This window comes from Polistes dominula, unplaced genomic scaffold (assembly GCF_049000335.1).
Source record: "Polistes dominula isolate Pdom_NZ unplaced genomic scaffold, Pdom_raw_medaka contig_77, whole genome shotgun sequence".
Classification (NCBI taxonomy): domain Eukaryota; kingdom Metazoa; phylum Arthropoda; class Insecta; order Hymenoptera; family Vespidae; genus Polistes; species Polistes dominula.
The window spans coordinates 9,958,413-9,973,952 of NW_028301152.1; the positions used below are offsets into that span (position 1 = coordinate 9,958,413).

Sequence of the window (15,540 nt, forward strand, 5' to 3'; positions counted from 1 at the left end):
CTCACGAACATCGTGGCCCATTCGATTTCAATCTAACAGATGTTGTGGACAGTTTAAACGATAAAATATCCTACATGAGTATTTTTAAGTATTACGGAAAAATCCTTTCTCTCTCGACAAAATTTTCGATCTTTGTGGTAAAAAAAAAAAAAAGAGAACAAGAGATATGATAATAATAATGTTATAGTAAAACTAAAAGTAAGGTTCGAACAGCAGCAGAGGCCATTACAATTTCCGTCGCTTAATAATCTGCATCGTCGTATCGTAGTTTCGCATAATTATGGACCCTACGATAGGCTTACATCCTAAACTCTCTCTCTCTCTCTCTCTCTCTAGCCTTTATCCAAGCTGTGCGTAACGTGTAGGAACACCGCCCTTCTCTTTATCCACTAGCACCACAACTTGGCCTCCCTCCTCTCATAGATTGCAGCAGCAACAGCACTAGTAGCAAGCTTTAGTATGTGCGCATTCCCAGAACCGCAAGACCTTCCTGCAGCACCATTCTAAAACATACGTTGCCTAGATGAGCCTGAGTGAGAGGGAAATATAGAAGGTGGTAAACGAGGTGAACCAGGGGAGTGAAGGGATGGTTGAAACAGCCCAAGGTACGTTCACCGCACACGTACTACGAGGAGGACACTATCTCTGCTGGCAGACGTCGTTGAAGATACTACCCCAAGCCTTGCTACGGAGTTACCGTTGCTTCATTTACCGGTATTGTTGTTACCCGATCCTCCTTACTCTCTCTCTCTCTCTCTCTCACTCACTCTCTCTCTCACTCACTCCTTCCGATGCACCGAGTTATCGGCACGAGCTTCCAACCCGTAACCTCTTCAATGGCATCACGAGAACACATACAAAGCTAACTTTCTCTCTCTCTCTCTCTCTCTCTCTCTCTCTCTCTCTATCTATCTATCTATCTCTCTCAATAGTATATGTTCCTACGCATTATGCAAGCTTCTGTTTCAGTTTCTGATTTCGATACCTGCTACATACCTGAACACACGTGAATAGCTAAACACATATCATCATCGACGATTCCTCTTCTCGTAAAGCATCGAGGAATTGCGGTGACAGTAAGAGAAATCGATATAACTCGATTAAGTACTATATCTATGTCATAATTGATACTATGATTTGTTATACCAAATCGTAATCGGATTTTTAATAGTATTAATCAATGCACCTTTTTAATTATTCCTTTTTTAAAGAAATTATTTGTTAGTATTTCTTTTTAATCTTTAATTGACTACAAAACATAAATGCAACATTCATGAATATAAAAATAGTAGAATTATTGTAGAAAAAATTCTACTTCGTAAATTTCGATTGCATTATAAATGAATAATGCACTAAAAACCACGAACTCCGTGAGCATCGTAATTAATCAATATATAACTTTATTGCGATAAAAATATGATACCCTATATTATTCTTAGAAGAATAAAAACGCTATATTCTCAATACTGAATGCTTTTTCTTGAACAAAGTTCAGTTCTTCTGTGTAAGAAAACCTCTTTACAAAACGTTCGGTATAGATGTGCATTTACGAAATTGTAGAGAATAAAGTCGAATAATTCAAGGGAATAATATTGCATTAGATTCGCGAAACGATAGATACGGAGTTTCGGGATAATACTATCTCGTTTCTTCGGCATCGATAACGACAACAATACGTAAATAATTCATAAAGGCGATTCTTTCCTTCGTAATCCGTTACAAAGCAACCGAGGAAAAGTCCGAAAATGTGCTTCGTGAAATTGATACAACTGAACTTTCAACTTGAGGAAAGAAAGAAGGAAAGTAGAAAAAGAAGAGATGTCTTCTCTCGGTGAATCATTTATAATCCACATTACAGGATTGCAGGCTGACGACGAGTTACTCATTTTTGTTGTTTCCTTTTCGCATAACTACAATAAGGTTTCCCTATAACGTTCCATGCAAATGCATATTATATCGTATTATCTTACAATATTCAACGTAGTATACGTACAGGATTACATCAAGTTTGTGTCACAGTTGCATCAGGTGACATTACCAACCCTGTTGTTGTACTACGATCTCAATAAATACAAAAATATATAATATAATATGTTAGTTAATATTAGCGTATTTTAATTTAATATTTTCATAAATATTAAATTAATTTTAAATATTTTATAATATTATATAAATATTATAAATTTATAGTATTTAAATTTTAATAAAATAAATCAATGCTTGTTAATAACTTTTATGAATTAATTGTAATAAATAATCGAATATGTTTGTGACGATAAAGTTTTAAAATACCATGTTTTCAAAATACTATTCGACCCAAAGCTTGAATCCCACACATATATACACACACATACACACCTCTAATTGGAAACATACTTATCGTTACGATTAAATCATTCGTAAATTATATCGACATCATTTACACGCCCATCGAAGTCTTATCGAGATTGTCGACATGAAAGTTAAGGTAGTTGCAGTCGAACTAATTAACTTCCTTTTACCAAGAGGGAAACTTTTTTTTTATCTCGATCTTTCCCAATAATATTAAGGCTAATATATCGATATTGGTAGATATTCGATCGTTCGGATAGAGAGACAGGTAAACCCATTGAACGATAACGATCCTGGGGACACAAGGATCTAGTTTATGTCCATTAATCACCGCACCTGTTTTACGTCCTGTTATAACATAAACATACACGCCTACGTGCATGTGTAAAAGACCTTGTACCGATGAAACACCTTTACTACTATAATGTAAACTAACGTGTGTCTAGAGTTCGTTCTCTACGGTATTTTACTTGTGACTTACAGACGATTCGAGAAACGCGATGACTATTAACTTTCTAATATTTGTTCAACGTTTCTCCTGTCCAATTGGAACGAAATAATAAAAAAAAATACAAAAGCGATTCCACGAAAAAGAAAAATAAATATAGAAACGAATTTTTTTCTAAATAAAACGTCGAGTTGAAATAAATTACAATTGATGTAACATAACTACGCTTATGATTTATCTATGATCATTTTGGCAACGTGTATATTATTTATTTAAATACAGTACACAATGTATCTTTGAATTTTGTGTGTGTGTGTTTTTTTCTTTCTTTTTCTTCTTCTTATACATGATACATTGATAAACGAGTTAAAAAATAAAAAATGTTGAGAGAGTGTTTAAAGGAAGTGTTTTCTCCTACCATTTGATCAAAGTTCTTCAATTTAAGCATACTTTAAGTCACCAAGATAGTCGACAGTGTGTCACGCATTTATTTCATTCCTTACTAAAGTAACGACGTCTTGGGTTTCACAAGCATCGGTTACTGCGCTTCTCGGAAGAATAATGGCTTTCGCTGAAGTATGCTACTCTTCTTCATTCAGTGATATCTTACCTTCTTCCTTCAGGGAACTTCTCTCCTTCCTACCCTTTCCTTTCCTTCCTTCCTTTTCTTCGAAATAATCTGAGGAAAGCCATTACTTCTTAAGACGATCGCTGAGTTACTATTACTCAAAGTTAGTTACAAAGAGCACGATTTTCTAACTAAGTAACGTATCATCGCAATCATTAAAGTAATCGACATTAAACGACACAGTACTAAAACTTGTCCTCAAAAGACTATACTATGGCAATTATTTTTATATGTGGTACAATAGCATTTGAAATTTACATAAAAGTATACACGATAAAGTAAAGAAAACAATTTTTTTATTAAATAAATGTTGTTGTACTCTTTAAAATTGTTTCATTTTTGTTTCTAACAAAATAACACTGGTAGCTTGTTTGCTACAAAAGAAATTGGCAGTGTTGTTTGAACTATTATTTCGTATATCATCTATTAATTTTTCGTCTTGCAAACGAAATCATTTTTTTTAATTAATAGTTGAGTAACAAATTTTCACCGATAATAAAGCATCGATTTTATATTGTCGTATTTATCAAACGAGTTTTTTTTTAGCTATGTAATAACAACGCGAAAATATTCGCGAGCGTAAATCAACTATAAAGTAAGCAGTAAAAGGTTAATAAAGTTGTATTTTTTGTTGTTGTGGTCGTTAAATTAGCTGGTAGGAATTAATTCGAAGAAAGAAATACGAGAAAAGTGTTAGAACTATGTCAGAAGTTTACTCGTATGGAGGCCGATTATTCTTTAATGATTTTCACTTTTCTATTTCTACTTTTTCAACGATAAACTTGATTAAAATTTATCTTGTAAAAGAAATATACCAATTTAATGGACTTAATATGAATGAAATGTATTCAAAGTTGTTATTTTGGGGGGGGGGGGGTTTATTAAATGGCAGGTCTTTTCGTTTCTTCTCGACCGTAAAAGATAGTACCGGTGAGAAGGAAATAGCACCGATTACAGACGACAATTAAGTGATCCGGCAACCGTAAACTCCCTGAAAGTTCTTCTTACCGCATCGAACTGCACGTCCGGACGTTATTGTCCGTAACTACTAGTTGTAACGAGTGGTTACTCTCGAAACGCGCCAAGGATTTTCGAGTGTCAAGTGTAAAACGACGTTTGGATAACACCATCGTTGAAGGTGAAACCCTTTTCTAGTTTAATAGACGATATACGAAATAATAGTTCAAACAAGACTGCCAATTTCTTTTGCAACAAACAAGCTATTCGTGTTATATTTTTTTAAGAACAAAAATAAAACAATTTGAAAGAGTACACTAACATTTATTTAATAAAACCATTTTTGATTACTTTTAACATTTCCTTTTCTACTTTAATAGACGATATACGAAATAATAGTTGAAACAAGACTGCCAATTTTTTTGTTTTGTACCAAAAAAGCTACCCGTGTTATATTTCTTTTTTAAGAACAAGAATGAAACAATTCCAAAGAGTAGAACAACATTTATTTAATAAAACCTTTCTTGATTATTTTTAACATTTATATAATGTTTTATTTCCTTAATTGGGACTGTGTGTTACAACGAACGTGTTTAAGAAATTTACAAGAATAATAATATTGAATAGGAAAACGTAAACGAAGAAATAGAGAGAAAACTGTAGGAAATAAAAGATGAATAAGAAGAGAAAACTACGAATAAGATTCGTTTGGATAAGCTTAGAGAGTCAAGGTTTCTTTAGATAAAACTAGAGAATCAGAGATCAAAGTTCTGGGTTCTTGCTAGCTTTCAAGGAGCAACCTACAAATATGATAAAGTGAGAGAGAGAGAGAGAACATCGGGTGAGAGGAATATAACATTTCAAGGTGTATGCAATCATCTGAGCGAGGGTAACCTCTTCTTCTCCACCCACCCGTCTCTCTCTCTCTTTCTGTTTCTCTCTCGTGTTATCTCACTTCAACCAAATGTAACTCAATGCGGAAGAACTTGACGGTTCTTGCCGTTGATTAGAAGCGTTCCGTTGAGTTTGTCAGTACGAGCTTCGAAAATTAGACAAAGCTGGGAAGGAAGTTAGAGAGAAAGAGAGAGAGAGAGAGAGAGAGAGAGAGAGGGTTAGGAAGTAAGAGAGAAGTACAGGAAGACAGAGGGAAAACGATAATGATTTGCAAACGTGTGAAATTGCTCTTACCTGGAATACATCGGTGCTAGTTCAGCGTATACTAAAAATAGTTTTTTTCTTTCGAATAGAGATTTTCTAAACTAGATATCATCATCCACTATGATGAATAAATATAACAATATAATATGGTAAGATTTTTGCTGACACATATATAGACTAGAAAAATTAAAAAAAAAAATAATAAAAAATGTAGTTTCGTAGTTTTCATATTAAATATTCGCTGACGTTTTACAAGCAACTTGTTTGATTTTAAATTCAACTATCGCACAAGCAATATTCGTGTTTACGACAATGAGAAGAAAATTATTATTATGATGAGATGAAATAGAAATGCCGTGAAACTACCAAGTTTCTTCTTTTCATTTAGCATGAGTAATCAAATGAAACGAATCAACGATTTGTTGTTATCAAGAATACGGAAATAGAAACACTACTATCATTTGTTCATAGAAATACAACCACAACTACTTTCTTTCTTCCTTTCGGATATTCGAAGTTTGGCTCGTACCCCCTTACTAAACAACCTTTCCTACTCGAAATGTCGAGAATTCATTAAGAAATACTTGTTTCGAATAGGAATGGGGGAAGAAAGTGAGAGAGAGAAACGCATATCTACCCTAATTTGTCTTAGCGTTTCGTGAGTAAGCACGACTTGGCACACGGCGCGTAATTATCGTTAGAAATTCCATTGCACTAAATTCCTGAACGGGTAAGTGGCAGAATTTTATCTCTGAAATACCTGTGGTCAAAGCCCTTCTCCCTCCAACCACCCCTCTTACCCCGTATCTTTTCCTTTGCACGACTTACTACGAAGGCAACGGAAAGAGATGGGGGAAAGTGAAAGAATGGTCGAACCATTTTGGTATTGCTTGTCAAACTCAAACACTTTATTACGGTTTTCTTATGGCTCACTTCCAAATGTTTTAGAAAATTTTCTTCAAGTTTATTTGTTAATTAGTATTTTAAATTCACAAATGCTTGTGAGAATCAAAATGATGGGAATATTAAAAACTACTGCTTAAACTATTTTATATTTTAACGCGCATTATGATTAATTCGAGTTTCAAAAGTAGGCAAATTCTTTTAGAGGTTTGAAAGTCTTTTCGTACGTGAACGATGTTAAAGTATCATTAAAAGTTGGGATGGATTAATGATACTCAAATGATAAGGACAAGTCACTTAAAAATGTCATTCATGATTTCAATGTCCTACATTTTATAACGTGTCGATTTTTGAAGGAAAAGATTTGTGCAAATAAAAAATATAGCAATGATTCTAGTTTTACTAATATATTAGTTAAAAGAAAATCAAGGAAAAAAAGAAAAAGGTGGGAAATGGAAATATAAAGGTAATGAAAAATCTGTATGGTCATTTCTGTGATTTCACTTGCATAACCAACTGGTCGTCGTGCTACATGTAATATCATTCTCTTTACTAGCGTATTTTTAGTACTCCCCTTTAATTCGTAGGTATGGTTGCATAAGCTCGTTTGTACGCATATGCAAGAGCAGAGCAGAGCAGAGCAGTAACGTGTGTATGTAGTAGTACTCGTAGTAGTCGGGATCCGGACTATATTATACTCGATCTAAAAAGGTTTACATCGGCTTTCGTGAAAATGAATTTTCGAGAATATTATTTCACGTGCTAATTCCTTTTCTCGTTGATTCATATCTGGCTTTTCTAAAATATGCATCAAGAAAGAGAAAGAGAGAGATAGGTGGTACTTAGTTTCGTGCACGTTTCAAATGACAGTGTGCCAACCGATTAAATTAATATTATATTTCCCCCTTTTACTTTATACGTAATGACGTTCTACTACTAGTTGTCGTGCTAAAGCTATTCGTCACGTTTTAACGAGCTTCCACGTATTTATAGCGTCATAATATTTCTACGGGAGTAAAGCCACATAACGCGAACTCTGCTTTATTTGCAAACCTCGTAGTAAATGCGAATATCTAGACATTACGAACATTTCTATGCACGCCATCAGCTCTCTTTCTCTTTCTTCTTCTTCTTTCGGTACATCTGCTGCATTTGTTATCTTCCTTCTACCTTTTTCCTCTCATAGAATTCTAAAAATTTTATTCTTCCTCTTCTCTCTCAAATTGCAAAGGTGATCAATTTGGAGGCGTGTCCAAAAAGTAATCGTTTTGACAACGAATTCGTTCTTACGATTATTCCCTTTCCTCTATTCCCATCTTTTTTATCTTTATCTCTTTTTTATATCATTCAATTCGATTTGGCGAACAAGTTCTTCTGCTCGTTATACGATGAAATTTCCTTAAAAAGAAACTTCCTCCTTTCTTTTTTATCTTTTTTTAGATGATATTTCGATCTACTACTCATGGAATAAAAAAAAAAGAACGAAGAATTGGATAGTAAAGATTTCAATAGTACCTTAAATACCGATTCATTGACAACTTTATAAAACTAATCAAACCTTTCAACGTGATTTTCCTTGTCAGTCTTTTGCTATTCGTAAAAGTTTAAATCCAAAAGTGGGGTGAGGGTATATAACACGGTTGCAGTTCATTCATAAAAATAACTTACAATTTTGACGTGGATAATGGACCAATGTATTTTGTTGCTTCGATAGAGATATCCAAACAATTTACCTGAAAAAAGAAAAGAACAACGAGTGATTAGCTAAAACTGTATAATAAATAATAATAATAATAATATTTTTGAATTAAAAAAATAATTAAATTGAAAGCTATGAGTATAACTTGTCCTCTCATTTGAAATTTATATTAAATTGATCATTATTATTAGAAATAGTAATTTTCAATAGTAATTTTCAATCTTAATTACTAGGAATAGCAATTTTCATCGATTCGTATAAGTAATTGAAATTTGTCAGTCTACGACCGAAGAACGATTCATATTAATATCTTTTCAACTTTGTTGATCTTACTTTAATCATAAATTAACCTTGCTCCAGTTAAAATACATCTCGAGCACATTTTTTTTTATTTTTTTTTCCAGATAGTAAAAGCATTTTTATCATCATCATCATCATTATTTTGATATTATATAATATCGAATGAAAAAGAAATCCTTGAGAAGGCAAAAGCAAAAAGGGAGAGGTAAAGGTAGAGGAAGGATAGAAAAAGGAAGAAACGAAACTCTTAAAAGAGGAAGAAGAAGAAGAAACAGGGATCGGTGCTAGAAAAGCGTATCGAGGTTTCAATTTCGTTTCAATTTCAAATAAAAGCAAAACTAAACGCCCAACACGAACCCTCGATCGAAAGTGGATACTACTACCTTCGTGTGGAAAAATTACAAAGAGCTAAAAGAAATACACATAACAGAAAGAGAGAGAGAGAGAGAGAGAGAGAGAGAGAGAGAAAGGAAAAGAATGAAAGATTGCAAATAAGGGATGCAAGAGAACAATGCATTTGCCAAGAATTCTCGATATAGCTATAATAGTTTTATCCGAAATATCTGCTACCAAATCAAATATGAAGAAGAATATCAAATGATGTGTGCAAGTTTTCTAGGTTAACATGATTGATCGCGACTTACGTTACGTGCCAAATTAATTTCGTGTACTTATATTACTATACAAGTATAATATATATAGTATATAATAATTTATATTTTCAAGAATCAAAAAATTAGTGATCAAAGATATCCCTAAACTTTAATTACTTTGAATTTTGAATTAATAATATGTTATTAATATATAATTAATTATTTTTAATGTATAATTATAAATTATGATTATTATAATTTATATAGTTTAAAATTAAATAATTTAATATTTAATATTAAAAAAAATTATTTAGTAATCAAAGATATCCCTAAACTTTAATTATTTTGAATTTTAAATTAATAATATGTTAGTAATATATAATTAAATACTTTTAATATATAATTAAAATTATTATAAATAAAATAATATAATTTAATATAAAATAATATAATTATAATTAATATATAATTAATAATTGAATTGAAATTTGCACGTATAAGGTGTGAAACATTACACCCAAGTTTTTTTTACAATTTATCAAACGTTTTATTATCTTAGAATATCTCATTCAATACGAATACTTTTCTTTTCTGTAAATACTCACAAGCTTGGTAAAAAGCAAGTATAAAAAAACTTCCATGATACTTAAACATTTGGCCTACTGAATCATTTTTCTCATAGAATCTTTTTTCGTAAAATAGACCTTCGTCATTATGTAAGATTATCAAACAAAAAAATTCACTATCTCTGTTAGACAAAATGGTGTTAGCATACTTCTTTGTTTTAACGTTTTAGAAACTCTTCTATTATTTTTTTCTCTCATTTTTCTTCTTATTCTTTTCTTTTATGTATTTTACTATTTCTTTTGTAAAGCAAAATAGTGCACAATTCCATCCCAATATATCCCAAGGCCAAGATATTAGATATAACTGTTAGAAGAGTTCATCGATGAATCGATAACATTGGTTGGCAGTTGATATCACTTCTGAAACTGTTATCACATGACTTTTACACGTCACCCTGCAGTAAACTGTCGCACAACTGCATTCTCAAATCTTTTTCTCCGCTGAGTTTTCTCTCACTTTTCTTTTCTCATCTCTTTTTTATATTTTTTCTTTTATTTTTTTTTTTATTCTCTTCTCACAGAGACAATGGAAAAAAGTGTTCAGTTACCAAGTACTCCTTAACGTCATCTATCTATCTATCTATCTATATATATATATATATATATATATATCTTTATATAACCTTGAAAGGATTATATACCCCAGAAAAAGGTTCACAATTAGTTCTTTTATTAACAAACTAACATTTAAAGCAACTTACTACGTATACTAATGTCCTACTTAAGTGTTCTTTTTTTCATATTATCCTGATTAAAATCATCTTATTTTTAGTCAACAAAGTATGAAAGAACAAATGTGAACTCTACATTTACACTGGAAACTTTTACTTATGAGATTAATCGTGAGAGATGGTTTGATAGCAATATCAAAAACATTATAAAAAAGTTAGGAGGATCATTCTAAGGTTGTTCATTGTAAAGACTATTAAAGGATCGATGGTACATTTTTTTTTTTGTTCATTGAGGGAAGGAGGAAAGAAGAAATCTCGATCTTTGTAGGAATAAAATCACGCAGATCATCATGACGATGTTAAACGAGCTCTTGAGAAAATAAAGAGTACGAGAAGGATGATAGCAAAAGAAGAAGAAGAAGAATTTTGAATGAAAGAGTGAGTAGAAGGAGCCTTGGTATAGAAGATCTGATTTTAAATTCGTTTCGTTCATTAAACACCTCACTAATAATTTCGTTTCATTGCGATGAGAAAGATCGTAAGATGAGAATTACCATTTCTTCTTCTGCCTCTCTTCTACCCTTTTCCCATCCTACGTTCCTTTTCGTCACTTTCAACACTGTGGGACACAGAGGAAGAAGAAGAAGAAGAAGAAGAACAATGATCGTCTTCTAGAATTTTTCTCAAAGCTCAACAGGTTTCGCGAGTAAAAGAGCAGCATCATCGCGTACTCCCTTCTCTCCCACCCCACCAATGGTTACGTGCTTTTCTCAACCCCTCTTTTATTCGATATTTTTACGATTTGGCATCTCAAAAAAAGAAATAAGAAAACATATGGAAATATACCTATATATATGTATATAAAGAAAGTGTGTGTGTGAGAGAGAGAGAGAAAAGGGTCACATAAAAGGGAAAGGGAAAGAGTGCAAATAAATTTAAAGACAAAACAGAAAAGTAGGAGAGGAAAGACCGAGATTATCCACGTAGAAAAGTGAAGCTCGACCGCTTTTAACAATAGCTTAGGGCTTTCGTTCGTTCTGGCCATTACGATTTACATAAAAGGTACCGCGTTTCGAGATAGAGCAAAGAAAAAAAAAAAGGTGGAATGGGAGGTCGGTCGTGTACACGTGTCACCACCTACTACTACTACTACTACTACCTACCTACCTACCTTTACCTCGGGTGCTGCTTTAGGTGGTAGAAAAGAAGAAGAAGAAACGGAAGAGAAAAATAAAAAAAAAAAGGTAGAGGAAGAAGAGAAATGACCATTTCGCACGTGCGTGCTCTCTCATTACGACGAAATCTCGATGCGCGAGACGAAGTGGAGAAAAAACGTGATGAGCACGCAAATCGGCTTCTTCTTCTTCGTGTGTTTCAAGCCTTCCACCACCCTTTTCCACCTCCCATCGTTTTACTTTCGAGAAGCTACTCGTCCTCCATAGTTTGAGAATAATAAGACCATTTCACTAAACTTTTACTCGAAAGAGAATTTCGATGATTTTTATATTTCTTTTTATTATTATTTTTTTTTTTTTTTCATCGTTAATTACTCGGCAATCGTTGATGTATTAGATTCGTCTGATAAACCACCACCACCACCAGTAGGCTTCTATTCACTTGGTTACTATAAATCATTTCACCCTATTATTCTTCTTCTTCTTCTTTTTTTCTCTTTCAACAACCCGTTCTTTTTTTACTCCAATATCATCAGATACCCCACACACATACACTGCCGTCCCACCCCAATTCTTTTTTTTACTTTGAAGTACGTATCCGTTGCTTTGACGTTGACGTCGCACGTTGCTGCCCGAACCTTTCGAAAGACAGCGGCACCACCGGGGACGATGATTGATTGATCGATCGATCGATCGATCCAACCTAAATCAATCGATCATCGGTAACTTTAATTACCGATAACGAGACGATAATAACTGGTTTATAGAGATTTCGGGAAGTGAGAAGGAAAATTATTATTATCTTACGTTGTCGAGATATTCTTTTTGCTACTATTTTCTATAAAAAAAAAAAGATGAATTATATTAATCAGGGTATATTAACAAATTATTTCAATATTCTTGACAACCTATTTTTCGTTGTCTTTTTCTCTTTTTATTAAATGTCTATAGATATATAGTAGATATATAAATATATCTAGATATTATCACACAAATATCTATATTAAAGTATAAAGGTTAAATATTTCAAGGTATAGTAATAAATTACTATATTAAATTTTTAATAGTATTTTTTATACTATATTAAATTATTATACCCTATAATAAATTTATAAATTACTAATTATAACATTAATATATATATAAATTATTTATTATAGTAATAAATTAATTGTAATATTTTACAATTAGAATATTTTAAAATAGTAAAAATTACAAATCCAAATAAATACAAAATAAATATAATTAAAAATACAAAATATTACAATTGTAAAATACTACAATTAAAATTTATTACTATACCATGAAATATTTAACCTTTATACATTGATAATAATACAATTAATTTATTATTATACCTTATAATATTTAACGACAACCATGGACCATAAAAATATATTTACTCTCTAACCCCTCCAATTTTTATAGCATTTCCTGCTATTTAGCAATAAAAAAATATCTCGAATATAATACGTAAGATAATAAAAACTAGACATACGTCGTTATTTGCAGATATTCGGGAAACACGGTTAGGGTTGTTGGAACGTTCAAGTTCGCAAGGGATCATCGAACAGATTGCTTCGTAGAAAACACGAAGAAGAAGAAGTAGAAGAAGTAGAAGAAGTAGAAGTAGTAGAAGAAGAAGATACTTTTCCCTCTCCGTGAAAACTCGCTGGATTAACCAAGGTCGACAATTTCCCAGTCTGCCTGAGGAATAAATCGACTCTCCCTCTTTCTCTCTTCTTCTAAACCCCTTCTTCTCTTCATTCTCTTTCTCTCTCTTACTTTCACGCTGAACGTCTTCTCAAGGATCTCGAGTAGGACGATTATCATCGTGAAAATCTCAAGAGGGAACCGGAGGTCCTGGGTCCTTCTCATCGACAGATTCTATCTATCCCAGTAGCCTCTTTCTCAAGTCATCCTGTCGTTCCCCAACCACCCACCAAACCCACCTCCCACCTTCTTTCCCTTCCTCTTTCTTCCTTCCTTCCTAACTCAACTCCGTTGCTTTTTGCCGGTGAAAACCGGTAGAACTCGTTCACAAAGCCGATGTTCCTTCCACGAGAGGTGAGTTCGAAACGTGGATAAGAAGAAAGAGATAGAGTAATTCGAAGAGGAATGAAGGGGTGGTAGTGGAGGTTAAAAAGAGGTAAGAAGAAGCAGAAGAAGGTAAGGAAACGATGCCTAGTTGGAGAAAGGAAAAAGAAACTCGGGAGAATGATATATGTGAAATAGAACGAAAAAGAAAGAATGAAAGAAAGAGATAGATAGATAGACAGATAGATAGATAAAGAGGAAAAAAACGAAACGAACGAGGCGACGAGACCTTCTCGCTAGAGTGCCGAAAGAATAATAAAAAAAAAAAAGAACCAAAATATATAGAGAGACCATGGAAGAGAGCTTATATTATGCAAAGCATGTGTTCTCCTTCGGATTTATGGGTGCCGTTTTGCTACCAACTACTACCCATAAGATGGACCGCATCGCATCTCTAGAGAATATCCTTCCTCCCTTCTCCTAGCTCGTATTGTCTTTTTTATTTATTTTTTTTTTTTCTTATTTTTTCTACCATCACGTTCGCCGATCTCTAACTTCGATACAAAGCACTCGCTCAAATTTAAAAAAAAAATTCAATGATACGCGGAATATTTTGCACTTTTTTAACGTTAAAATTATTCAAACGTGTTCTATAATTTGTTGGAAAAAAAATGCAATTGAATCACGTAGAATATACATTATCATCATGCAATTGTTTAAAATCAAATTTAATTTGAAGATAAAATAAACTTGCTCGAATTTAAAAAAAAAAAAATTTAATGACACACGGAATCTTTTGCACTTTTTTAAAGTTAAACTTACCCAAACGCGTTTTGTAATTTGTTAAAAAAAAAAAATGCAATGGTACATTATTCGTTTGTAAATGTAAGTAGTTATATCGTTCATAATGCAATTAGATAAAATCATTTATATTATATATTTTTTTTTATTTTAACCCTTTCAATATGGCGAAAAATCAGTCTGAGTGCGTCCCATTACAATGATCAGTTCATTTCTCCTTCAAGCGATTGTTAGTGAAAATAACTTTTATGCCTAAAAGATTGAAGAACTTGGAGATGCATAAACGTCCCTTAGGACGTTGACTAGGACAGCATATGTCTCAGTCGGTGCGAAAGGGTTAAAGCAATTGTTTAACCGATAAATTTATCCTTAACCCTTTCGCTACGGGGCGGATCTCCGCCGCGGTACTCCCGCAGTACGGCGCTCTACACCGAAACAGTGCACGCAACGTTCGAGCCGGTGTCGTAAGACTGATGATCGAGACATTTGGTTTATTATTGAAGCCCGTAAAAAACAAATGATGCAAAACGAAAGACTCACGCGGCATGTCTAGAGTGAGATACTCTGTGCATAGCAACTGCAGGCGCTTATCATATATACAATTACGCGACATCTTTAGCGGGAGCGACTATAGCCGCTCGTAGTATCTCAGCGGCATCACATGGAAAGCGACTATAGTCGCCCGTAGTACCTGAGTGGCATCACATGGAGAGCGACTATAGTCGCTCGTAGTAGCGAAAGGGTTGATACTTTTAGTACCTTTTTGTACTCGATATTTTATAAAAATATTATAAAACCTTTCTTACAATAATAAAATCGAGAATATATTTATATAAAAAATCTTATCGTTTTTCATAAACTTATTATATCTTCCAAGTATAATTATTCTATTAATTAAAAAAATCTCAAATTTAATTTACAGTGGATATGAGACTTAGGTTAGTTCAACGACCGATTCGATAGAAATTTATTCGCGCGAGAGCAAAATGTTAACGATTATATATGTATACTCCTCATAAATTTATAACAAATTTACGTATTTATACAATGGGCAGCGAAGAGCCCCCTGGCCAACTGCCAACCGGGCAATTTGATTATTTCGAATCGTGGTTGGGACATAATCTATTTTTCCTCTCTAACCCTTCTACTCCTCTGTACCTCATCATCTACCACCACTACCACCACCATCACCCAATCCCTTTGATTGAAATAA

General features: G+C 33.0%; 1 protein-coding gene across 4 annotated transcripts in view; it reads right to left on the bottom strand.

The window, feature by feature from the left end:
• The window catches only part of Rbp6 (RNA-binding protein 6), a 583,327-nt gene that overhangs the window by 439,076 nt on the left and 128,711 nt on the right, over window positions 1–15,540 (bottom strand). Inside the window, exon 1 of one of the 4 annotated variants that reach the window (XM_015319954.2) lies at window positions 8,094–8,164. The exons of the other annotated variants lie outside the window; for them this stretch is intronic. The gene's annotated coding sequence lies outside the window, so the exon portion shown is untranslated. Of the gene's footprint in view, window positions 1–8,093; window positions 8,165–15,540 lie in introns of those variants that run through there. 4 annotated transcript variants of the gene reach the window in all.